The sequence below is a fragment of the Rhinolophus hipposideros genome (assembly GCF_964194185.1).
Source record: "Rhinolophus hipposideros genome assembly, chromosome: 22".
In the NCBI taxonomy this organism is placed as follows: domain Eukaryota; kingdom Metazoa; phylum Chordata; class Mammalia; order Chiroptera; family Rhinolophidae; genus Rhinolophus; species Rhinolophus hipposideros.
Window position 1 is genome coordinate 17,021,552 of NC_138068.1, and position 27,818 is coordinate 17,049,369.

A 27,818-nucleotide genomic window follows, 5' to 3' on the forward strand; every position below is an offset into this window, starting at 1 on the left:
TATGGCAGTGTCCTTATAAAAAGAGCAGGTTAGGACACAGACACACACAGAGGGAAGACCATGTGAAGACACAGGGAGAAGATGGCCATCTGTGAGGCCAGGTGAGAGGCTTTAAAAGAAATCAACCCTGTGGATACCTTGATCTTGGGCTTCTAACCTCCAGAATTGTGAGAAAATAAATTTCTGTTGCCTAAGCCAGCGCATGGTGATTTGTCATGGCAGCCCAGCATACGAATACAAATCCCAACCATTTGGCCAAGGGTAGGTCCTGAGACTATCCCAGAGGAAGGGATCTGAGAGAGACCAAGCCTGGATTCAACAGAGCAGTTACTGGAGAAGGTGTGCACTGCATGCCATTCCTCTGGCCTCTGAAAAGGGGGCAACCAGAAGAAAGGAGGTGGCGCAGCCTCAGGGACCAGAGCACATTTGGTATCAGATAAAACTGGATTCAAGTCTCAGCCCGGCCACTTTCTTGCTATGTGACTCGACAGGTTATCTAATCTCTCTAGGACTCAGCTGCCTCATCTGTGACATGAGGTCTATAACAATAGAACAATATAACAGGAATGTTGTGCGAGTTCCAACAGGTCCATGAATAGACATCTCTTAGCCCAGTGCTGACTGAGTCAGCTGGTGGTGTCGTCATTGTGGGTTGGTATTTTTCTAATGCTAAAGAATTTGTTATATATCACTGGAAAAAGAGCAAGAGAGAGAGCCAAATAATGCTAGTTCAGACTTTTATAGAAAAATGCCTCCATGACTTTTTGGGCTACCCCTACTCCCCACCTGGCCACTAGCTCTGTGACCTTGGGGACTCCCTTAGCTTCTTTGACTCTTGCTGTCCTTATGGACTCATTAAGACCTTCAATTCCTGCGTCACCTACCCCATTGGGGTGCACCTGAAGAGGGCATCAGGTGCACTCGATAGCACTCTACACAGAAAAGGATCAGCCCCCAACTCCTGCCTGCAATTTGAGGCCTAACCTACTTAGGACAGAGAAAAATCATCCCTTGCTGACCTCCTGGCAAGGTGAGCCAAAACCTTCCCTCTAAGCAACAACACATTCTCTCCCCCAATTGCCCCAGCCCTGGGCTCCGAGCCTTCCCTCAGCAAATCATGGTAATAAATATGGTCTGAAGCAACTCCAGCTCTTACCGCCTTAATAAATGGGTTGCCATAGTGGCAAATTCAGACGCAGAGAGCATCTTTTCAATAAAGGCTGAGAGGGTTATTAATAACATTAATGTAGTACCTCGCAGTCACCCCCTCCCAGACAGGGCCTCTCGCCCTGCTCCCCCAGCCCATCCCTTCCAGGACTGGCCAGCAAAGACTAGCTATGCCCACTGCGGGGTTGTGACATGTGAGAGACAGAAACCCCACAGATGGAATAAGGGAGCCACGGGCAGGGCCAGCAGGACCCCCAGCAAGAGTTCATAAGGGGGTATGCTCTCCCAGCACCCACTTTCCTTGGGCCCTGGACGGTGCAGCCACATAGCATGGAGGCTGAGAGGACATTGTTTCAAGCTGGGCAAACCTGGGCTCAAATACCAATTGAGTTCTCCTCCATGACCTCCCTGGCTGCATTATGTAAAAGTGAAAAGCTCCTGACACGCGCCATCAATGCACCCTGACTATTTATTTCCCAAAGCACTGTGCTCATCAGACCAGCGCACCAAATATTTCCAGCTCTCCACCTCCCAGGCCTGTGGCAAAGTTGGATCCTTTCTCTTAGGTGGGGCCAACAAATGCTGAGCAGAAATGACACACATCACTTCGGGCCCAGGCTTTAATGGTCCACATGAGACCCTCCAGAATCCTATTTTCCCTTGCATACATTAAGATTGTGCATGCCCCACTGGCCTGGGTCCCTGAATGACTGATAAGCAGAAGGGCACAAAGCATGGGCAAGAAATAAACCTTTATTGTTTTAAGCCAGGGGTCATACATTTTGGAGGGCCTTAAAAGCCAGGTGATTCCCGTTGCAACTTATCGATTCCGCCATTGCAGCATGAAAGCAGACCTACACAACACATAAACAGGTAGACATGACTGTGATCCAATCAAACTTGATTTACCAAAACGGGCGACGGGCAGCATGTGGACCATGGGCCATCGCTGGCCGAAACTTGTTTTAAGCCAGGGAGGTGTGTTGCTCTAAGCGTCTCCTGACTAATAGGCTGTTATATACATCTGACACCCCATATTGTTTCCTCACTTAGAACCTTTAGTATCCACCTTCTCCAAGTACAATGTAAGCATACTGAGGTCAGGGGTCTGCTGCATCCCCAACTACACAAAAGTGTCTGCGATAAAGTGGATGCTCAATACATCTTCTTAAGTAAATACATGTTAAATCATTAGCAGGATGACCATAAGTAAATCACTTAACGTCCTTGAGGTACGGTTTATTCAACTTGTAACACAATCATGGGAAGAATAATAGGCCCCACGTCCCCAGGTTGTTGAGGATGCTCGTGTCACGTGTGAGACCTCCAAGAGTTCCCTAAGCGGTAACTGATATTTGTTGTTACATCTGAAACAACAGCCCGCTAAGTCCAGCTCTATGGCAGACTCTGCCTACTTATCTCTCAGGCTTCTCCCCCGTACAATGAGGGTATAGCTGCTGAGGGTCAACCCTAATTAATTTGGGTGTGAAGCTACACGCAGAAAGATTACTTCCTGGGGAGATACCTTCTAAACCAGGAATTGACAAACAACTGCTCATGGGCCAAATCTGCTGGCTGACTGTATTTATCAATAAAGTTTTATTGGAACACAGCCAAGCTCATTTGCTTATGTATCACTTAAGGCTGCTGTCACGCTACCGTGGTAGTGTTGAATAGTTGCAACAGAGACTGTAGGGTCCTCATAGCCTAACATATTTACCATCTGGCCCTTTACAGAAAATGTTGCCAACCTTTGCTCCAAACCATGACCATGAAATCAAGAAGGACAAGGGCAAGTTGTGTTTCTCTTCCAAGCTTATGTTTGTAGAGCTGGTTTTCAGAATGCAAGCGCCATGCCTGACATTTTTATGTGTCCAATTTTATTTTGGGATATTAAACCCTGTACCACCCCCTGAAGAGAGTATGTGAAGTCCTGGTGCTGTCGCATAATAAACTCTATCCTGCCCATCTGTGTCCCATCCATAACGGGACTGCAAGGCCATCTCTATCACTCATCCATCCATTTACGTAGTCACTTGACAAACATTTGCTGAGAACCTATTATACTACGGTGAACAAGACTGACTCCGACCAGGAAGGAGATGGTCCAGGATTCCCACCCAGAGTTTGTCATTGCTCTCTCCACTCTGTTATGTTGCCTCCCACTTGATCAGTATGACTCCACCTACCAGGAAAACCATATAATTCACATTTCTCCACTCTCTCTCTTAAGGATGCTGAGGATTTAGCGCAGTACGCCATTCATTCACTCATTCGCCACTCACTCATTCATTCATTGTACAAATATACATTAAGTGCTTACTCCTTGGCAATGTTCATGACGGATGTGATTCCTGCCTTCACAGGGCTTGTAGTGCACGTTACATAATAGGTGCTCAACAAATATATGTTGAATGAACTTGTTTCCCAAGTGCCCTGCTGGAATATAGATTCACTTGGGCATGCTGTTTGCTGTCAAGGGACCATTCGGGCAGAAAGGCCTTTAGAAGCAACTAGAGATCAAGGAAATGCTCTCCTTCTTTTCACACACCAGCTCTGTGATCTTGGACAAGTCGTTTGAACTCTGTGAACTTAAAGTTTTCACCGGTGCAATGGGCACCATATCCAAAGCCCACACAGATGCCACCAGGATAACATGAGGTTATGCTCAAGAAGTCCCCAGCACTGGGTCTGGCAGTTAGAGAGTGCCGAGATAATAGCCAGTGACAACAATGGCTAATATTTATCCAATGCCTAGTCAGTGCCACACACAGTTCTTGGCATTTGACACATGTCAGCTCATGCATGTTCACACCCAGCCTGTGAGGAAGGAACCGTGATCACCTCCGGGTTCCAACGGAGGAAACCGGCAGAAAAAGGTTGAGTAATTTACCCAAAGTCCCACAGCTACTAAGCGAGAAGTCGGCCATCAGTGCCCAATAAACCTTAGCTGGCCCCTCTCGTCCTCCCCATATCTGCTGAAGAAGAACATTCTCTGAATCTAACATGCCCGCTGCCCAGTGGCCCCTCTTTCTCTAGTGCTTTCCTTTAATAATAAAATCTAGAATCTCACCAGACCTCACATCCAGCTTACTTCCAGCTCCAGTGGTTTCAAACTGGGGTCTCCAGACACTGAGGTCCGGCCCAAATTCTCTGGGGACACTGTGGGGCCAAAGAGGAGCCACCAGGGTGCTCATTTCCATTTTACCCTGTGTCCCTCATGGACCATGAGTGTCCCCACCTTTCAGAAAACCTATAGGATATCAACTCATTCGCCGAGTCTTCCAGGCTCCATCATTCTATAAAGGCCATGGGCCTAGCCTCAGCATGTTTCTGCAATTTGCTCAGTAACTGGAATGTGGTTTGTTGAGATCTAGAGCCCTCTCGGTATTTTTAGAGATACCACCCTTCTCCTAGTGATTTCAGCCATCATGGAATTTAGTCCCACTAAACTCTGTCATGTCATCGGGGAGAGAGCACTCCACGACAGGAAAGGCCCCAGTGCTGATTCTGGAGCCTCCACTACTGTGTGACATTGGGCAAGCTGTTTCCCTCACTGGGCCTCAGTTTCCTCCTCTGTAACCTGCAGGCAATAGCATCAACCTGGAAAAACCACTGTCAGTAGTTGAAAGAGTGCCCAGCATAATGCCTGGTGTATAAAGTGAGCACTGACGAAATGGAGGTGGTGGTGGAGGTGGCAGCTAAAGGGCTCGCGTCTGTTAAAATTTTCCCTTCAGAGACACACATAGTTATATTAGAAAGAAGAATAGCAACAACAATGGCCGCTAACACTGAGTGAATGTCCACCCTAGGCCACACACTATGCTAAGCCCTTTGCATGGCACCTTCTCTTTTTCTCTTCATGACAACCCTTTGGGGTAGCCACAGCTAGGGTTCTACAGAGAATTGCAGCACAGAGAGGCCAAGCAATATGCCCAAAGTCACACAGCCAATAGGTCACAAAGCTAGCATGCAAGCCCAGGTCTCTCCTACTCCAGAGCTAGAGGGCCAGCCGACCATTCTATATCACCTCATGGCCTTGCATGCTCCTAGGGCCCTCTCAGCCCCACCCCTCTAGAATCCCAGCCTCTCCAGGGCCCCCAGAACTCCTCCTGTCCAGCCTGACACCCTTCAACCTCTTCCCCCTGCTTCCTGAGCCAATGCCCGGGAAGTGACCCACTCCTTTGCAGAGCCCCCACAAAGCCCTCAGCCTGACCCCCACATAATGAAGGGAATTAATATGGCCGAGCCTGCAGCCCAGCCGAGCCGCTTCCCAGCAGCCCCGGCCAGGCCTCTAATTGATTAGGCCATAAAGCCTGGGCACTAAATTGAAAGGAGCTGCACTAATTCTCTTTTATGTTAAATTTCTGTCTTTCCCCTTTATCGAATCCCCCGCCCAATGTCCCTTTCCCTCCCCATCACGGGCTTGCTATGGGCCTGTTTTTTCCGTGCACAGATTAAGTACCTAATCAAAATCTTGTCTCCCCTAATGGCATAAAATTGAAAGATAGATATTGCACTTTACACAGCTGATTAAACACTCGAATGTGGCTAAATGCTTAAAGGGCTTGTTACATTAACTAACTCTGTCATCTGCCCACTGTCTTATAATTGCGTGTGTTCGAGCTGCTTCGGGGGCAGCACAGCAGGACAGCTTTCCAGCCAACTCCGCTTTGGTGGGTCCCCCACCTCCTTCCCTGGGGCCTCCTGCTCCATAGCTGAGCCAGGGTGCAGGGGGTCAGAACCCACAAGTGGCCACCAGGCTCCCCTCTGCCCTTGGGGGGCAGGGACAGGGAGGTCAGACCACCCCTTCACACCAACTCAGTGAGTGCCCGCCCCTTGCATGACAGCAGCCCTTTCCCACCCCCCAGCCCCCACCCCCCTCCAGTGCCTGGCCTCCTGCTGCCAAGAGTGTTAACATCCCCAGCCTCCTCCCAGAGGGAGAGGCCCTGAGTACATGTGCTCAGCAGGGCCCTCATCATCTACTCTGCTTCCCCCGTGGAACCTGCAGAGCCCTCTCCCCATCACCCTCAGGTGTCTGTTCTTTGAACACAAGGAACCTTGAAGGCTATGGCAATGTGAGGTGACAGGGAGGTGGGGGTGGGGTGAGAAAACTAGTTGACACCCTACCATGTTTCTGACACTGTGTCTCTGTCTGAGCACAGGGCGCTCGGGGCCTCAGCCACGTGGTTGGCAAGGTGTATCAGGCAGGGTTCTCCAGAGAAACGCAGCGGATAGGACGCATATATAGTAAGTCCTCACTGCCTATCGTCGACAGGTGCTGTGGCTGGAGGCGAAAGCGACCCATCGTACCACAGGGTGATTGATAAAACACAAGTTCAGTTCCCACAGCATCTCATCAGCATTAGAACGAAAGGACATGAAACAAAACGTTGAATGACATTATTCAAGGCCCTGCTCTGTGTGTGTGTGTGTGTGTGTGTGTGTGTGTGTGTGTGTGTAACTTTATTACCAGGATTGCCTCCCACCATTATGGAGGCTGGCAAGTCCAGCTCTGCAGTGTGGGCTAGCAGGCTGGAGACTCAGGAAAGCCAGTGGTGCCAAGTTCAAAGGCTGTGTGCTGGAGAATGCCCCCTTGCTCAGAGAGGCCAGTCGTTTTGTTCTACTCAGGCCTTACCCTGGTTGGATGAGGCTCACCCACATTATGGAGAACAATCTGTTTTATCCAAAGTTCATCTATGCCATTAGGGGAGATAAGATTTTATCCAATGTTCATCTCACCCAAAAACGCCCTCCAAGTTGGCACAAAATGAACTATCACACAGGGAGGTGAGACACACACAGGAAATTGACCCACCGAAGTTCCCACGGGAAATGAGTGCACGGCTGGCTCTTGCGCCCAGCTGTCTTGACCCCCAGCCTTGGTCGTCACCACTGTGGCTCAGGTCAGAGGATGAATGGTAGGCACAGGCTCACTTCTCAGGCATGGAAGCAGGAGGCAGTCTTTCCTACCATAGCTTCCAGCCCAGAAGAAAGGCACTTTTCACAAAGGAGTAACTAACAAGGGCTGTCCTAGCCTGACAGTTAATGGAGAATGTGGACTCACGTTGGCTCAGACCCTGGTTCAACCCCTGCTCCAGCTATTTGTCTTCTGGGAGACCTTGGCAAATTCCTTTATCTTTGCATGCTTCCATTTCTTCATAGGTAACATAAAGACCCCAGCAGGCATTCAACAAGCACGCACTGAACACCATCTACCAATATATGCCAAGTTCTGAGCCAGGCATGGACATTTTATAGGGAAAATGTAGTCCATGTCTGTCTTCATGGAGCTTACAGGTGAGAAGAGAAAAAAGGCATGAATCATTAAATCATTGCACAAATAAGAAAATTACAAATTGTGATCAGGGCAATGTGGACAAAAACTAACGACTGAATAGATAACAGTAACAGCCACCCCAAGGGTCTCGGATACAGAATAATGAGGTTGAGGGGCTACTTTAGACAGGGTGGCCAGGAGAGTTTTCTCTAAGAGGTGACACGAAGCTGAGAGATGAAGGATCAGAAGCAGCCCCCACATGGACATCAAGAGAAAGAGTCCTGATAAAGGGGCAAAGCAAAAGAGACAGCAAGTGCAAGGATTCCCAGGCAGGACTGGGCTATCACAAGCCAGTGTGGCTGAAGAGTGGTCAGCTGAGAATGTCTGGCCTCTGCATCCTTCCTGTCATAAGCCCCTGGGCATGTGTTAACTGGAGCCTCAGTTTCCTCAACAATAAAGTAGGAAACACCACACAGTGCTGTAGGAGGACCCAATGAGAGAATGTTTGTTCTGCGCCTGCCTGGGCAAAGATGGGGTGCCCAAGACCCAGGTGCTCAGCCCTGGGTGGTCCTTGAACTCATTCAAACATGCTTCAAGTGACGCAAGAGGGAAATCTTTATCCCTTTGTCTCTTTCTCTCTGTCTCTTCCTGTCTCTGTCCTTTGATCTCCACTTTTCTCTGCAGTCTGCTTTATCTTCCTCTTTCAGACTGGCTTCTTCCACTGTAGGTTTTCTGTCCACCCACCCCCCACCTGCCACCCAATAATTCAAATAAATTAGGTTGTCAAGACACCAACCCTAGCCAGCACTGGACATGAACTTTCTGTTTAAATGCCCCCCACCACCGACTCCTGTCTTGACATCGCCCAGTTAAATCCTTACAAGAAGATCCAGTTGGCCTTCTTATCTGACAACTGACAAGCAGGCCTTAGGCAGGTGCCATCCCTTGGCCCCATCAACATAGCTGGCAGGAAGAAGTGTCGTGGGGACTGGGGACGCCCAATGGGAAGATTCTCCAGGCAGGGATCTGAGGAGGGCCCCAAGCGCACACTGTCTACAACTGGCGTTAAGGAAGACACAGGCTTTTGGCTCCAAAAAAGCCACTGTAGTTCCACTATGTGCCACACCTCCCAGGGCCATCGTGCTTCATCCCACCAGCCTGACTAGATACCAATAAAATACCAGAATCCTCTCCCTTTCTAGAGTGAACCTTTTCCCAAAAGCAACACCTGAATCAGATCTTATAGACCTACTGGCTTTTAACCATTCACTACGCATGGTCCTGTGGGAACCAATTTCTTCCGCCTGTGGGAACTTCCTCCCTCTATCTCTGGGAACCGCCTCCCTATCTGTGAAAACCTTCTCCCTCCATCTGTGGGAACTGCCTTCCTTTCTGTAGGAACCCCCTCTCTCCATCTGTGGGAACCGCCTCCTTCTGTCTATGGGAACCTCCACCCTCCATCTGTGAGAACCTCCCATCTTTGCCCCACAGCAGTCCTTGATGTGGCCTCCACAGAAAGTGCACAGTCCCCCAAGGGCCTCCTTCATACAGCTCAAATGAGGGGATTATGGACTCTTCACTAAGTGCTTCGCATTAGAAATTTACAAAGGCACAATATATATTTTCAGAAGGCCTGTTGTACATTACAGAATTCAACCCTATGCAAAGCACATCGCTGAAAACTGGGGCCAAAGCACTTGTGCCTCCTTACAGAGAAACCATCACACGGCCATCTCAGATCCTTTCTGGAAGGGCAGAAAGGGATAGGGGAGGGAGGGAATAAAGAAATCTGCATTTTGCTTTGTTTACAGTGGCCAAGACATGGAAACAACCAAAATGTCCTTCGATAGATGAATGGATAAAGAAGTTGTGGTACATATGCACAATGGAATACTATTCGGCGGTAAGAAAAGATGATATAGGACCATTTGTGACAACATGGATGGATCTTGAGAGTATAATGCTAAGCGAAATAAGTCAGACAGAAAAAGCAGAGAACCATATGATTTCACTGATATGTGGTATATAAACCCAATACAACAAAAGAAACAACAAACAAATGAGAAACAAAAGCTCATAGACACAGACAATAGTTTAGTGGTTACCAGAGGGTAAGGGAGGTGGGAGGAGGGAGATGAGGGTAAAGGGGATCAAATATATGGTGATGGAAGGAGAACTGACTCTGAGTGGTGAACACACAATGGGATTTATAGATGATGTAATACAGAATTGTACACCTGAAAGCTATATAATTTTATTAAGAATTGTCACCCCAATAAATTTAAAAAAAAGAAACATGATGGCTTTAGGCTCATTGCACAAATGTTCATATGTTGTGTTTTAATTTTCATCTTGTTAAAAATATTTTTTTTTACTTCCTCCTTTGACCCATGGTTTACTTAGAAGTCTGGCGTTTCATTTCCAAATATAAGGGGGTTTTGCAAAGATCTTTCTGCAATGGATTTCTAATGTAATTCCACTGTGATCAGAGAAGGTATTATGAATGGCTTGTATCCTTTTAAATTCTCTGAGACTTTAGATTAGTTTGATGGCCCAGAATATAGTCTATCTTGGGAAATGTTCCATGTGCACTTGAAAAGAATGTGATTTCTGCTGTTGTTGGGTGGCGTGTTCTATAAATAAATGCCAATTAATTCAAGTTGAGAATGGTGAGGTTGATAGCATCCCAAAATAGCAGGCTCCTGAGTCCCTGAGTCATACTCGGAGGAAAGCTGCCCAGGAAAGACACAGACCAGCAACTTCATCACTGGGCTTTGTATAAATGAGACTTAAACGTGTATTGCATTGCACCACTGAGATCTGGAGATTTACTTGTCACTGCAGCACAGCCTAGCCTGCTCATCTCACACAGGGCCTCGCTCCTGAAAAGTATTATTCTAATACCTCCCTCTAGTGGAAAAAACCATGAAACGTGGGAGGGGAGCAAAGGGTCTTTTCCCATTGAAATCCTATTATATACAAATAGCAGTGGCTAGAATTACCTTGGTTAAACAATTCTATCTACTCTTCTCACACAATCTTGTCTCTCTCATTTTTATACAAAATACATTTTGTCAATAATTTGCTCATAATAATGACAGGATGCTGGTTGGGTTCAACCCCGGCCCAGGGAGAAATTTAGGAAGGTTCATACTGATACCTTGAATCCTTCAGGGGAGACTTATTAATATATATGAGCTGTCGCCTTTCACTTTCCTCACTGAGTTTGTCCCAGAATGGGCTTCCACTATGGCCCCATTCTTTAGATAAATAGATGAATGAATGGTTAAATGGATGGATGGATGGATGGATGGATGGATAGATAAATTTGGGATGGCTGTTATCCATGAAAATCTTCTTAAATACAAGTAGAATTTTTAAAAATGTCCCTACAATAGATAATTGGATAAAGAAGATGTGGTATATATACACAATGGAATACTATTCTGCCATAAGAAAAGATGAAATAGTGCCATTTGCTACAACATGGATGGATCTTGAGATTATTATGCTAAGTGAAATAAGTCAGACAGAAAAAGTAGAGAATCATATGATTTCACTGATATGTGGTATATAAAACTGAAAATAACAACGTAACAAGACAAATAAATGAAGAAACAAAACTCACAGACATAGACAATAGTTTAGTGGTTACCAGAGGATAAAGGAAGAGGGGGTAGTAGATGAGGGTAAAAGTGATCAAATATATGGTGATGGAAGGAGAACTGACTCTGGATGGTGAACACACAATGTGATATATAGATGTATTACAGAATTGTACACCTGAAATCTATGTAACTTTACTAACAATGTCACCCCAGTAAACTTTAATTAAAAAAAAAAGGTCCCAGTCAGCTTCTAGAAGATACGTAGAACTTTCCATACCACCCCTATCTGAAGTTAAAGAAAGAATTGGAAATTCCCTTTGTTCCCAGAGAGAAGAAGGCAGGGCTCCCCAGTAGCCATGTTTAAGGATTCATAGCAGAATATTTTCACGAATCAGGACTTCAGCCCTGTAGTGAAAATCTGGAGTACTTATCCACCAATTCCCATCTCTCATTGGTTGAGGCCTGCTTCTGGGACATTAATTCCCCCACACCTCTGACCAGCCCTATTTGAAGGCCATGCCACTCTCTGAAATAAAGTATACACTCAAGCAGAGAGAAACAGGAAGCTGGAATAGACCAAGGAGATATGGACAGGATACCAACCATATCTACACAACACTTAGTCACTAGAGTAAATGGTCTACCAGGGGACATCTTCCAACATTAGTCCAACTGGGTCTGAAATCAACAAAAGGAGAAACCTAATGTGTGCCAGTAACTCATTCAATCATTCACCCAACCAAAAATTACTGTGCAACCACTCTGCCCCAGAACTCCGCAAGGCCCTGGGAGTGGAGTAGGGACTAGACAAGCACGGCCTTTGAACTCCGTTTCTGACAATCTAGTGGATACTCCTTGAGTTCCTTCTATGGCATACAACAAACGTTGCGGCTAGATGGCCTCATGGTTAAGTTCCTGGGCCCTGGAATCAAGGACACCTTTGCTCCAAGTGACCTTGGGCAATTTACTAACCTCATAGAGATTCATTTTGTTTATAGAGATTCAGTAACCATTGGGAAGACCAAAAGCAACAACTCCCATAAAGCATTTGACATAACACCTGGCACTCAATACTAGATCTGCTGAAGAAGAGGGGAAGGAGGAAGCAAAAGAAGAGCTGGTACCTACCTTTGGGGGGAGCTAGTGAGCTAGAAGCAGACACAGGCACAGTGACAGATGATCATAAAATAACGTGGATATACACCGATCCCCGTACTGCTGCTCTGGACAAACCAACCCAAAACATCTTGGCAGAAAGCAACCCTTTTATTACACTCATGGATGCTGTGGCTCAGGAATTCCACAGGAGCTCACATGGAACGGCTAGAAGAATGAGAATGACTCCATGGCTCGGGTAAGAATCATCTAGAGCAAAGGCTGGCACACTACAGTCCATCAGCCAAAGCCGGCCATGCCCATCCATTTATGTATTGTCTATAGCTGTTTTTTTAATGATAATGGCAGAGTTGAGTAGTTACAACAGAAACTGTACGGCCTGCAAAGCCAAAAATGGTTACTGTCTGGCCTCTTACAGAAAACATTTGCCGACCCCTCATTTGGAGGCATTTCCTTCACACGATTGGCAGTTGATGCTGACTGTCCATTTGGACCCCAGCTGGGCTATCCTTTGGAACCATATATGTGACTTTTCCATGTGGCCCCTTATCATGAGCTAATTTGGCCTCCTTCTCAGCCTGGCGGTTGGATTCTGACAGCAAGCATCCCAAGCAAGGAAGGTAGATGTTGCATGGGACTTTCCCATCAGTCTCAGATGCCACACGACATCACCTCCACCCTCTTCTATTGGCCAAGACCATCAAAAGACCCACCCAGGTTCAAGAAGAGAGGACACAGACCCCACCACTCACTGGGAAGAGTGACAAAGTCACATTGTCAAGGAGCATAGAGGAAGGGAACTATTGTTGTGGCCCCCTTTGGCAAACACAATATTCCATATACAGGAGCTGATAAAAAGAAAAAGTACTGAAACGTAAAGGAAGCTGCTTCTCAGGAAGGCTTCCTAGAAGAGTTGACACGTAAGCTGAAGCTGAAAACATAAATGAGAAAACAACGGGCCAAGTTTTCCTTTGGTAATATTTAAACCTGCGCCATAGCCGCAGATTCAGGATACCTTCCTGGGGAAGCATGCCCCAAATACGGGCCAGGGAGAGGGCCGGGGAGAGGGCACCTCCAGTCCCAGAGGTCTCGTGGGCTGCTATGTGGGACAACAAAGAAACACAGACCAGGATAAACGCCAGCAGTCTGGGTTTAGACTTACATGGCCCTGTGCCGGAAGCATGTATAGCAAAGTCATTCATTATAATAAGAATGACAACTGATGTTTGTTGAGTTCTTACTATGGATCCAGCACAGTGCTAAGTTCTTCCCACACAGTAGTAGATTTAACGCTCCCAAAATCCAGTAGGGATTTTTATTTTCATTTCTTTTTTTCTGCTTTTGTTTGGTTTTGCTTTAATTGAATGGTTTAACACACACACACACACACACACACACACACATTTGGTTCAAGGCAAACACATCGCAGGCCAAGACTGACGCCAGCCCTTTGCTCATGTGGGGATGGAGGGCCTCAGGCTAACAGGAACAGGACACCACTCTGACAGGGCCATGGTATATTTCCTCCCGTGGCCGTTAGACACAGCTCACAAAGCCAGGCATGGCCAGAGATAAAGAGTGTTGTTTTTCACGCCTGGAGAACTAAAGTGCTTGACTTACAGGCTAAGTTTCCTGGTAGTAACTCTTCTGAAATACAGCCCAGCCTATTAACTGGTAGCACATCAGGAGAGCTACAAGGACCGAGGAAACCCGCCTTTTCCCAGCGACAGAGAACAGAAGAAGTACAGCAAGGAGTCAGGCCCAAGCTGCCTGAGGTGGACACCTCTGGCCAGGCCTCCCACAGCCCTCAGAACCCTGAGCGCTGGCTCTACACCCGGTCTACAGAGCCTTCTTACGAGTCCCGGCTTGAGCCAACCAGCCCTGAAACACCAGGACAGCTTGTTTCCATTTCTGTGGACCTAAATATGTGAACTGTTACTTAACTCTTCAAGGAGGGGGACCCTGCAGGCTGTGGGCAAGGCTACTATCGTGGACTTCTCTATGATTCTCCATGCCTGGCACTGGGTCAGGCGTGGCCCATCCTCCATCAGTGCTGGGTAAATGAGAAGATAAAAAACTCCTTTTCTGGTGACCCTCTCACGCTGCTAAGTGAATACTCAAAGCTTTGGCTTCAAACATTGGGGAACTTATTAAACAGCTATTGCTGCATTCAGTGCCTATTACTGCCATTCATCCTAGGATATTTATCTCATTTTTACGAAAGGGGCCGTTTTAAAAACAGATTCAATGTTCCTTTCAATACAGCCACCCATCAGCAGAGACCTATGTGCAGCTGGACACCTGGCCACACCTGGCACCTGGGAGCCAGGATTCTCTGCCCAGGTGAGCCAGGTTGGACACGGCAGTGGTCAGTCATGCTCAGCCTCTAGGATGCAGACCTCTGAGCCTGTTCAGCCATGTAAGTTGTGGCTTTTCTAAGAACAAAGCCTAATGTGGGTGAGATCCATCAAAGATAACTTGGATGTCTAACTTAAAAGTCTCTCTGGAGGAGAGATATCAAGTATTTCCTCCCTGCCCTCTCCCCACGCTTAAATACAGGCTCCTTCCGCAGGCCTGGCTGTGTGCGAGCTTATCTCCCTTCAGCCATTGCTGATTGGACCAGTTGTTCCAGGCTGAACCAATCATATTCTCCATCTGTGATTGTGGGAACCACATCACAAAGAATGACTCAGCCAGCTGTAGCACACCATACATCATTTTTTTCCTTCTAGGGGCTGTCTCCATTTGTAATTATACACCTACTTCTGTGTGGTTCTTTGATAAATTAATGAATCCTTGAATTAACAAGTGAATGAGCAGTTGAACTGCAAGGTCAGGTAGAGTTGAGGCTAGAATCAGCACTGAACTGGAAAAAAAAAAAATCCATGGAGCAGCAGAAATTAGGAACCTTGCAAAGGAAGCAGGTCTCTATGCAACGGAAGCAGGTCACCGGAAGGAGAAGAGGAGCAGATATATGAGAAGCCCAACTCTGGTTCCTGCACACGGATTCTGCCAGAGTTTGGATATCTCCAGAAAATTCTCTATCTGGGCTGGTTTAAGTCAGCTTCTGTCCCCTGCAGCTGAATATTTACTAAATTTCTACACTCTAGATATCTGTCTTCAAAACAAGATTGAGAGAGACACAATCTTCCCTCTAGGAGACCCAGTGGCCTCCCACGAGTACAAGGCTGAATCGACACTGGCCCATCTTCCGGGAGAAAAATGCAAAGACAGCCTCCCAGCCAGAGGATTGGCCTTTAAATACACAGACGTTGGGAAACATCCTGACAACTGAATGAACAGATGTTTCTCAACTAGATGCAGGCCTCAGGAAAAGATAGTCTGGTTTCTGCAATGTGTCGTGCGTGCCCCAGTTCTCCAAGATGAGAGGAAGATACGTCTCTCTTCCAGGCGTGCCTGAAGGCTGGTGGAATGGTGGCTGCCCCTTGCATCTCGTTAGCTAAGTGTACCTGATGACAGGTGTCGGCTGGTGTTCCTTAGGAGGGATTCAGGTTGCCTCCTTCACTGCAGGAACAAGTCATTCACACCAGATCTATCTCCTTGTACCACCCTGCCACTCCGGGATGGGGCCGCCACGAGGGAGGAAGGAAGACGTTCACACTTGTGTTTGCAAACTGTCACCTTTGTAAAACAGGCGGCATTTTTCTATTACAATTAAAAACACTTATGTCAAGTTTTGCTTTTAATTAAATCCTGAGCCTTTGACTTGCTAAAGAGCAACGGGGGACGAGTGGCCTGTGATGGTATCAGAGGAAAATGGAAGAAATCTAAAAGAAGCTTCCAAGAACAAAACCCTCTGAGAGCGGCTGACCTTACTTGTCAAAATGTAAAATTCGGTGGCCTTTACTCAGGGAGGTGAGTGGACATATGGGGAGTGTGGGAATCACTACAGTTACCTGCCCCAGACTTCTTTCCTGCCAATAAAACCCTAACTTTGTTCAAGGATCAGGTGGACATCTTTTGACCTCAGCATATCAGTCCAGTGTGTGTGATAACCAGTGTGACATAGGAATCTGCCTGAGAACATTTTCTCTGACTTTATGAAAAAGAGGCACTTGATGAGAAACTGTCTGCTTTCATACTGGCCCCTGCTTCCTACCTCCAAATATGGTGTGAGCGTGTAATGCTTGGAGCTGTGGCAGCTATTTTGTGACCATGAGGGGAAAACCAAGAGAATCATAGGGAAGCCAGCCCAGAGACATGATACTGATGAGCTGCTTAAACAGTACCAGTGTCCTTATACCTCTAAAGAGATTTAGATGAGAAAAATCATATCCGTACTTATTTAAGGCAAGTTAGTTCTATCTATTTTCTGCTACTCGCAGCTGAAAACATTCTTAATTGATACAGGATATGAATCCTAGCAGCTGAGTTCATAGATGGGGAAAGGTAAAGTAGCCTTAATTCTGTGCGTACTTTCAATTGCACAGAAAACAGAATATAAATCCATATCCTGATTCATGTTGTCACTCTTCTCCTCCCTTTTTCTCTTCCAGCCATACCAGCATTCTTTCATGTCCTCCAATACGGCAGACTTGACTTTGCCTCAGGGCCTTTTCTCAGAGACTGTATTTGTTGACTTCTTATTTTCAGTCTCCCCCAGTAAATTCTAAGATCTGTGAGTATAGCAGCCCTCTTGAGACTTGTTCACCATTATATTCCCCATGCGTGACCCATTACAGTCCCTCACATTTTTAATAATAAAGGGACATGCTGGACACTGTGCTAGTCACTCCACATATGTTAGCACACTGCATTTCATCCCTCAACCCATGAGCTGGAAATGCTTAGCCCCATTTCACAGACGACAAAGCCAAGGCTCAGAGAGTTTAAGTAACTCTTCCAAGCTCACATAGCCAGTAAGTAAGTGATGGGCCATGATTCCAACCTAGGTCCTCTGGCCCTGCAGATTCTCCTCCATATCACATTTGCTTCTTGCTGAGTTTTGTCAATTTTATCAGGAGATAATTTGGCAACACTTCCAACCTTGATACTGAGGATTCTCAGACTTATTAGCAGTTTTAGAGACAGACAATAAGAGGCAAAGCCTCCATGAGCTGCTGAATTCAAGCTCCCAGTCTAGCAGTGACTCAGGGTCAGGATGCCAGCGAGCTCCAAACACAGAGAGTTCCTTCCACAAAGAAAATCACAAATACCTGTAGTTACAAAGCACCACAAAACTCCCCGTGACTGGAAGGCCAGCAGTCACTGCTGAGAGAATTCCAACTTTAATAATAATTTGGAATTTTGTTCCCATAGCTCTATGTGTGTCTAATGCTATTAAAATAAAATTCAAAATGTTGCACAATCAAGATGTGCAAATCAGAATTCATTTATTTTCTAGAAACTAAAGCCTTGGGAGATTATGGACCAGAGTCCAGCTGTGACTGTGGAGTGTGACATTGGAGGTGAGCCTGTGAGACAGAGTATATATGATAAAATCCAATCAACAGAAACGCTAGGCAAAGGAGAAAGGGGATGGACCTAACATTTATTAAACATCTAATAGGTGTCTGGCCTCCAGCAACAGTAGTTGATAAGCATTAACACATTTCATTGACACGATAATAAATCAAGGTTGTCGGTAGTGATCAAGACTCTTACCAAAATGCCTAAATCTACATGACCAATTGCTGAGAGGTGAACACTCTAATTGGGTATTCCTTTGGAAAAATAGGTTTGTGCAAAGCCTGAGTGGCAGCTCTACTCTGGGCCCCAGGGAGCTCTGATCTGCCTTGTAGATGGAGAGGCAGAACGAGTTAGTTTGGACTTGATACATGCCAATCCCCTCCAAAGGACTCTCTGCAGTGTAAAGTTGCTGTGGACAGCTGTGCAGGTTTTGCATTGCACAAATCTAGGGAGTGCCCGTCCCATCTACCGTGACGTGAATGGCAACCCCAGTGTTATACAGGGCAAACCTGCCCAACTATGCATGGCATTCTTGTGCGTTAGAATCTCTGAGTGGTTTCATTGGTTTCTCTTTTCATTTTTTTTTTCAGTATAGTTTTTTGGGCCCTACCCGCAGAGACTTGAATTCTATTGTTCTTAGGTGGGGCCTGGGAATCTCTCTCTATTAGCTTGGTGCAAAAATAATTACAGTTAAAAATTATTGCCAAAACTGCAATTACTTTTGCACCCACCTAATAGAAGTACCCCAGGTGGTTATGATGCAGGTTGTCTGCAGACCACCCCATAGAAACCCTTTCCTGGAAATAGTCATGATGTTTTGGCTGTCACATTAAATTCCAGACAGGAGCAGGTATCCCTGACCTTCATTCCTTTCTCCAAAAAAGGGAGGATGGAAAACATTCTCGGGAATTGGGAGCCCTGGTGAGCTGGCTTTCAGAGCAATGTTCTTCTATTATATCCTGATCAAAGGTGAGGCTAAATTCCGGGCCCGGCAAATATGAAGTCAAAAGTTCCCTCAACATGAGAGAAACTCTACTGTCCATGGCAGTGAGGTGGCAGCTTTCATTTTAGGGGAAACCCTAGAGTTGGCAAAATCCCTCTAAAGTGATTCCGTGGGAAGGAGACTGCTAAGTAGGGAGCCACCCACCCCACTGAGCAGAGATGGCTGCTGTCTGCAATGGCCAGGATTAACTGCTGGCTGCCTCAACTCCTTTCTCGTAAATATGCTTCAGTTCAATCTGTTGGAGGATTTTTTTTTCTCCCTCCCACAGATAAATATCTTTGACTTTCTAATGGAAGTCAAGTGGAACTAGGATTGGTTTTTGCAGCGCTTTTGCTTAATGCGCCCTTATCCACATGGGGAAAAACTGCGTTAGTACACTTCCCCACAGGAAGGAAGGATGAACTCAGAGGGTTTCTCTCTAATTTCCAGTCACTCAAGTTGTAGGTCCCTGACACACACAATACGTGTCCACACCATTCCCCTAAATAGAGGGTTCTCAGACCCATCTCTGCTTCTTGAAATCTTTTCTCACCTTTCCAGGCCTAGCACAATTGATATGTCACCAGAAAAAGTTCCCAGGAAGAGTTAAGTGTCCTGTCCTCAGCTCTCGGACCACACAGTGTCCCTCCATCTTACTATCACAAGCAGCCTTTGTGGACGACCAACTATGTCCACACCTGTCTCTTCTGCTAGAACATAAAACTCCTTCTGGGCAGGGCCTGTGCTCAGGTGGGCACTAAGGAAATGTGTCTGGCAGGCAAGCATGCCATGTACGATTTCATACAACTTTTAGTGATACGGCAATACCACGGGGTTTATGAACTCATACTAATTTGGAGCGACTGGAATTAATGAGAAATGGGTCATTTAAAAGAACAATAGCTTATTTACTCTGAAAGTCAGGTACAACATTAAATTACCCAAGAGTATTGTTGAAGAGAGGCCTAGCCTTCTGCATTAATGAAGAAGCAAGAATATGTTGGATACAGTGCATCAATTAGATAAGAGTAAGCTCCTTGGCTGCTGCATCTAGAAAAGCAGGCAAGCCTAGCGGCTCAGAGCAGGGTCTACAGTCAGGTGGTCCTGAACCTTATTTTTACTGCTCTGCTTACCAGCGGCGTGGACTTGAGCCAGCTACTTAACCTCTGTAAGCCATGTCAGTTTCCTTGTTATAAAGTAGGAATAATGACAATAGTAATAATAGCGATAATAATAATAAAACTTTCCTCCCGGGGTTGTTGCGAGAAGAGACCATGTCTGTAATGCATATCCCAGTCTACTTGGCACGTTGTAAGTGCTCAATAAACGTTGCCTGCCGTTATAATCATTATTATTCAATGTATGGAGGAAGGAGTTCCCTAACTTTGAGGGCAATTTTGGCTGAGCACTGTGTCTGTCCTAAATGATAGAGAAAAAACTCACCAAGTCTTTAAGCATCAGGATTCTGGATGTCGATATCCTGAACTTGGGTGACCTATTATGACCTCCCCAGCCAGAGAAGCAGGCTTGCAAAGCTGCAGCTAAAAGAATAGGCCCTATGCTCTATTTTCTAATCACTAATACTTTTTGGGAATCCGCCCTCTCCCTCCAATGCTCCCATGAGTGAAAAATAAAAGAATTCCAGGGGTGGCCAGTTAGCTCAGTTGGTTAGAGCGTGATGCCCGTAGCACCGAAGTTGCTATCTGATCCCTGCATGGGCCACTGTGAGCTGCGCCCTCTTTAAAAACAAACCAACAAACAGACAAAAAGAATTCCAGGTGGCTTCATCCAAATCAGGCTACGGATATGCAGAAACTCCAGCAAGACAAGCTCCATTTGATGGCAACCCAAGCCCCACCCCACCCCACCCACCTCCTTGGCCAGCACATTTTCAAGACACAAAACCAATCAATAGAGAGCATTCAGAGAGGTGCTGCCAGTGGCTAGAAGAGAATAGACACCGAGAATGTCATAACGATGATAAATCCGGGCTCTGCTCCTCTCTGACTAATGTAGGCACTAAAACACACCATGAATATCCTGCTTTGAAACGTGTCACGCTTCTGAGGGGCCAATCAATCTCCAGCTCTCAGTGGACCACATTAAAATAAATTTGTCACTGTGAGTTTATGAAATATTGATGGTGTTTTTTAGTCGGGGTTGTTGGAGGTGGAAAGGTGTATCAGAAGAAGGAGGCAGGGAGTGGGAGAGTTGCTTTAATGAATTATCTCCAAGCAAGGAAAGGAAACACAGTCAGAGACTGAAGGAAGGGGAAGCATGAAAAAAATACACTGACGTAGAGCGCACAAAGCTTCCAGGATGAGGAAGCCCAGAGCAGTGATGTCTCAACTGTGTTCCAAAGAACACTGATGAGTAGGTACTCTTGGAAGGGGGCTAAGAGAAGACTAGGGTTTGCTGATGAAACAAAGTAGGGAAACTCCCTATGCAAATCGAAGGCTTGGAGAGAGACATGCTTGTTAACATAGTAAAGGTTCTGAGAAGTCCTGCAGCGAAGAAGCTCATTTAACTTTGTTTAATCTAACATTTCCCAGACTTACCGGACATGGTAAGATGAGTAGCTTGCTGAACACTAGGGTTCTATGGAAACCAGTGTGGACGTGCTGGCCTAAATCCTTGCTATGCAGTGTGGTGCATGGAGCCCAGTGTCAGTACCCGCCGTTAGCAGGCGCCACCCCAGATCAAGCGACTCAGAATCCACATTGTAACAAGATCCTGGTGATTCATGCACAGTGCAGGATACAAGGGCCTAGTTCAAGCGATTCACAAAACAATGAAGACCATATAGGAAAAACTGAGATATGCCTGGGAATGCGGGGCGTGTGGTTGTAAACCAGCCCGTGGCCTGCGCTGGACAATCCAGAAACTCTTACCTCCTCCAGCACTGGGCTTGTTTGTCCACTGAGCATTCACTTCCAATGGGACAAACTCAGAAGACATTTTTAAAACCTGGTGTGCAGTGACATCTTTTGAAACAAGTAGAAACGGTGAAAACCCAGTGGTCTTTTTGTTTTTGCAAAGCCAAGACCAGGAACACTTCCACCCGCACCAGAAAAGAATGGAGCTCATCAGCCGTCCCAGACCCCCTCAGCAGTCTCAGCCTTGTCACGTGGCCTCCAAAGATTCTGCTGGAGACTGCCTGTGGCATCTGGAGTGAAGAAAGGATGGGGAGTCCAGCTAGACCACCTCTGCTGTGTGGTGGGTGAGAGCTCCGCATCAAGGGGGGCGCATACCCAGTTCTACTGCTTACTCAGCTGTGTGACCTTGGCAAGTGACTTCACCTCTCTGAGCCCCAGGCCCTGGCTGTCTTGTTCACCACTGCACCTCTAGCAGTCAGCATATGCTTGACACATAGAATTACTGAAAACATGTTTGATGCACGAATGAATATACTATTCAACCTGTGCAAGAGGGACAACAATAGCTTCTAACACTTTAGGGTTACTGAAAGACTTCATGAAATTGGGTCAGGGAGATGCAGGGCACATAGTGAACACTCAATATGGGTCTTTGCTTTATTTATGTATTGAGTGTTCTCGTGTAGTCAGCTGCGTTTTTTACTTTGGCAGCATGGAGAGTCAGTCTCACTCTGGCCTCTGTTAATTACAGCTCAGATCGCTGGTTGATTGAGGCGGACTCCCTCCCGTGGCTTCTGAACCTCTTTGTCCCTCAGAATTGCCCTCGCCCTTCCCAGAAGGGAATTGGCAGTCAGGAGCCATGTCATACTTGGCAGACCAGCTCCCAAGGCCCCTTGACCTTGGTCCACTGACCCTCAAGAACTCCCCGTTTCCCTGGAGAGTCAGCTTGGGAGATTATCTTGGTCTTTTCCCTAAACCACTAAAATAGTGTCAAGAAAACACTAGCTCCTGGCATCCACAAGGGTGGCCCTCTTCCTTCCTCTTCTTACATGCCACAGAGACAGGACAGACGGACTTGTCTGCTTCCTCCCCACCTGTCTGAGCACACCCTGCCTCAATCCATTCTTCCCCAAGCCCCTCAGTTAATTGTCCTCTGTGAGTGTCAGTTTTCTCTTCTGTACAATGGGGAGAATGAGGTCTCCCTAATACGGATGTGAAAAGGATTAAATGAAATCGTGCATGCGATTGATTATTGACTAATGCTTTGTTGATATTGACCAATGGACGATGCCTCAGATGAGCCAAGCTCTCAAGAAGTGATATTAGGGGGCCAGCCCAGTGGCCCAGGCAGTTGGAGCAACGTGCTCTTAACGCCAAAGGCTGCCGGTTCGATTCCCACATGGGCCAGTGGGCTCTCAACCACAGGATTGCCGGTTTGATTCCTTGACTCCTACAAGGGATGGTGGGCTGTGCCCCCTGCAACTAAGATCGAAAGGATAACAACTTGACTTGGAAAAAGTCCTGGAAGTACACACTGTTCCCCAATAAAGCCCTATTCCCCTTCCCCCAATAAAATCTTTTTTAAAAAGTGATATTAATCCTTCAGTTTCTGCTGTTACTTTACGGATTCTTTTTGACATCAGTACATGGTAGAGAAGACATTCCACAAAGTTGATTAAAGGAAGGAAAGACCCAACACGCCCAGAGAAAATAGAATATACTGTTTGAGAATCAGAAATAAGAATTATTAAGTGTTTAATATATGCAGTGTACTGAAATCTTTTACATACTTTATTTCATGTAATCATTAAAAATAACTTAATGAGATGGGTACTACTATGACTTCCATTTCACCGATGAAGAAACTGAGGCACAAAGAGGCTAAATAACTCCCTACCTAACGCCACACAGCTAATAAAAGGAAGAGCTGGGATTCAAATTTAGGTCTTTCTGACACCAGAAACTGAGCTCTCGGTTACACTGTCCTATCACACAGTGTTTTACAATAGCTAAAACTGCATCCAATCGCGGTCTCCTGTACAAGACAAAAACCAGTGCCTAAAAGACTCAAGCTTAACCCGAAAAACAAAAGGAAAATCAAGGGCCCTGAGATTGCTCCACATTCCATGAGCCACCCCACAAACTGAAGGTCAGTTGCCCAAATGTTGATGCAGAAAAAGAAGTGTCATGAGGAGAGATGTGTTTTTGTCTTTGACATCTCTCAGCAGCTGTAAGACTTGAGACACACAAATAAATCTCTCTAAATCTCCATTTGCTTGTATGGCTTATAGAATCATGGTAAGAATTAAAGTAAGCTTTCCAGTAAACCAGCCACATTTCCACGTGCATACCCAATGCCAGGCAAAGAGGTGAGTTCCTGGGACACACAGACCAGCGGGGCAATCTTCTTTGCCTCAAGAATTCACAGACCAGTAGAGGAGGGTGTTATGGTGAGAACACAGAGGATGGGGAGGGGCAGTCAAAGAAGGACCACAGAGTTCACACCACACCTGAATGGGGTTCTGAAGGATGAACAGGAGTTCTCTAGGTGGACAGAAGAAGCAATTCCAGGGGAGATTGTAGGTGTGAAAGTGCTTTGTGAATCATAAACGATGACTATGTTTGCCCAATATCTGACCAACACCATGTCATGAAGAGGTCAATTTGGTTCATGCATCCAGGTTTAGAAACCCTCAGTTGTCATGCAAGTGTGACTCTCAGCCTCACTGTGAGATTCATTTCCCACTACTAGAGAGATGGGATTTCTGATACACTCCTTCTGTGCCACCAGGGAGGCAGGTTATGCTGGATGGCTAAGCAAGAGATAGTCTCCATCATTTAGTGACAAAATCAGCCCAACCGGGTAACTGTCATTCTAGTAACACACCAAGGAAATGACTAACCGACTACCTGACTTTTTAACCAAAATGTTGTGACACCCTACACAGATTGCAGATAGACTTAGCCACCTCCTTGCTTGAAATCCTTAGAAGGTTTCCTCAGTGAAGTTCCCAGGTGAGCTGTAAATGTGAGCAAAAGCAAAGCAGTGTCTAAGTGGTCCTTGATTTCAGCTGCACGTGTGCCTAACACCCCAACACAGAGCTTTGGTAAAGCCAGCAAAGAGGTGCAAAAGGCTCAAAGCATAATATAAATAGTGGGGACTTAACCTGCTCAGGCTGGTACATGGAAGAAGAAAGGAGGAAAAAAAGTAGGAGAAAATTTGCAATATTTGTAGAACACAAAGGTCCTGTATGACCAACTTGTAGATTGCATGGTTCTTCAAAATATTCACTGCCTTTCCCAGGGGAGAATTCCATCTCCCCACCCCTGAGATTGGATCGGCCATGGAACCTGTGCCGCCCCTCTCTGGGAGGAGGTTAAATGGCCCTGCCTTATTGAAATCCACAGTAGCCATTTGACTTACCTTGGCCAGCAAAATATGGACAGGAATAATCAGTGGCACTTCTGCATAGAAACCCTAGGAGTCACTTCCTGATCTACCGGGTCTTTCCTTTGCCCCTAGCACAGACTGAAGATGTCCCATTGTCCCCTGGAGCCTTCTTCCTCAGAACACCCAGAACACCAAGTGTAGACAATGTGGAAGACAGCCATCTCCAACGTGAAGAGTACATTCAGGGTGAGCAAGAAACAAATGATTGCTATTTTAGGCCACTGAGATTTGGGGAGGGTTCGTTCCCACGCTGTCACTTAAATGCATCTGACTGATATATGCACCCAGCTGCGTGGAATGGAAGAAAGAGTTGCAAAGAATGACTGCATGCATTTTTAACAATAGAGATGTCACTAACTAGTAAAGACGCAAAGTCCAAAGAATTTTCAGGAACTGTTCAGCAATTCCTCCACTCTTAAAGCTGGGGTCCTCAACCAAGGTGTATTTCGTCCCTCTGGGACATATGGCACAGTCTAGAGAAATGTTTGGTTGTCGTAACTGGGGTGTTGCTACGGGAATCTAGTGACTAGAGACCAGGGATGGTGACGAACATCCTACAATACACAGGACACCTCCCACCACAGAGAGTTATCCATCTCCAAATGTCAGTAGCGCTGAGGTTGACAAACCCTGCCTTAGAGAGAAACCAGGGAGAGGGAAGGGAGAAGTGGGCTATATATCATATTTAACAACAAAAGCATGTAACATCTACATACCATTATTGAATTTACAAAGTGTTTGCTCATACATTCTCTCATTTCACCTTTACAGTTCTCCTGAATGCTGGGTATTATTACCCTGTCTCATTAATGCACTAACAGAAAGCCAAGCACACAAGCTTACTTGAGTGCAGATTTATAAAGAGAGGACCAGGATTTTAACCCAATTTTGCTGTCCCACTTCCTTACCATGTTTCATTAAACCATGGTTATTTATTATGTCATTTCCTCCAGGATGTAGATCAATATTCAATCACTGATTTGGGGGTAGTGTCTAAAGACAGATTTGGTTCATTTCTAAATCTTTCTAATCCCTTTGAACCTAGGATTCAGTGAAACAGGCACACTGCTTGATGCATTTGTTTTGATAAGTGTAGCTTTCTTTTAATTATTTATGATAATACCAAGTGCAGACCAGTCAATCACCCTGGTATATCTTGTCAAAGTAACAATGCCTTGGAGAAGTCTCTAAACCACTGACTTAAGTCTTTGCTGAGAAGTGGAGCAAAACCATGGCGGGGATTCTTGGCGGAAAATCATCTATGACCCCAGCCAATTAGCCAAGCCACGATGCTGAATGCTCGCTCCTGGAACATTCCAGTGACACAAGAGGTTTCTTGTTGTGTGGGACTGTACAACAAAGGCTGACAAAGAGGCAAAGTCACAGCTCCTGTGAGAAAATGGTCCTCCAAATATACCAATGCAAGTCAAACAATCCCTCACTGACAAAAACATGGTGTGCAGTTCCTATCAAGGTCCCTTAGCGCATATGTATAGAGCATAAAACTGAACACATTCACGTTAGGCAGCAGGCCTCACCCATCGTCAGGGCTCAGGAAAGCGTTCCAAGTCTATCCAAAGGCTTCTGCCGAGTACTAATCCTGACAATTAGCTACAACGGGATTGCTGGTAAGATAGATACCATGTGAAGAAGACAACAGTACCCAGTAGACCGAATCCAGTACGTATTCTTAGGTTGGTATGTAGCTAAAAGTAATTTTCCATCAACAGGATTATTTATTACATTATTATGGACTGATTGTCACGATTATTATTGCATTTGGAAGCTGCTTTATGTATTTATCTGGTAGAAATTAAAATAAAGGAGTGCGTATGGAAAATAGTATGGAGGCTCCCCAAAAAATTAAGAATAGAGCTACCATATAATACAGCAATCCCACTTCTGGGAATATATCCAAAGGAAACAAAATCATTATCTTGAAGAGATTGCTATAGTCCCATGTTCGTTGCAGCATTATTCACAGTAGCCAAGACATGGAAACAAACTAAGTGTCTGTCAATGGATGGATGGATAAAGAAAATGTGGGTTCTCTCTCTCTCTCTCTCTCTCTCTCTCTCTCTCTCTCTCTCTCTCTCTCTCTCTCTCCATATATGTATATACATATATATAATACAGAAAGGTGGGGACAAAAAAATGTGCACATGTGGACATTTTATTCAACGCTGCTCAAGCAGTAGTTCGCCATAATCAGAAGTGTCTGGATGCTGATGGTCACCACTTTGAGCACCTCTTGTAATTGCAGAAGTCAAATGTGACTTGTATTCATCTTTTGTTATCGGTATATATTGAGTATTACAATTTTAATACAGTGTTTTTTTCTTTCTTAAAATGTGTATACATTTTTGGCACCCCCTGTATGTATATGAATATTATTCAGTCTTTAAAAGGAAATCCTGCCATTTGAGACAATATGGATGAATCTGGAGGGCATTATACTAAGTGAAATAAGCCAGACAGATAAAAACAAATACTACATGGTATTACTTATATGTGAAACCTAAAAAAAAAATCAAATTCATAGAAACAGGGAATAGAATGGCGGTTTCCAGGGACTGGGAGTGGGGAAAAAGGAGACAGGTTGGTAAAATTGTACAAACTTCCAGTTATATGATGAACAAAGTCCAAGGATCTAATGTGAAATATGGTGACTACAGTTGATAGTACTGAAAAAAAAAAAAAGAATTGAGTGAGAACTGCATGGAATATGTGTGACTCCAGGAATATGTATGAATGTAAACTTTTAAAGCTACCCATTTCTGACCTTGATTCCTGACAGTGATTTTGATACAAGGCCATAAAAAGGGACAAGGTAGAGTAGGCAGAGCCCATGGGAATTGAAAGGCTGGTATGATATTGGGGTCTTCCATCAATTTTCTGTAATAGTGTT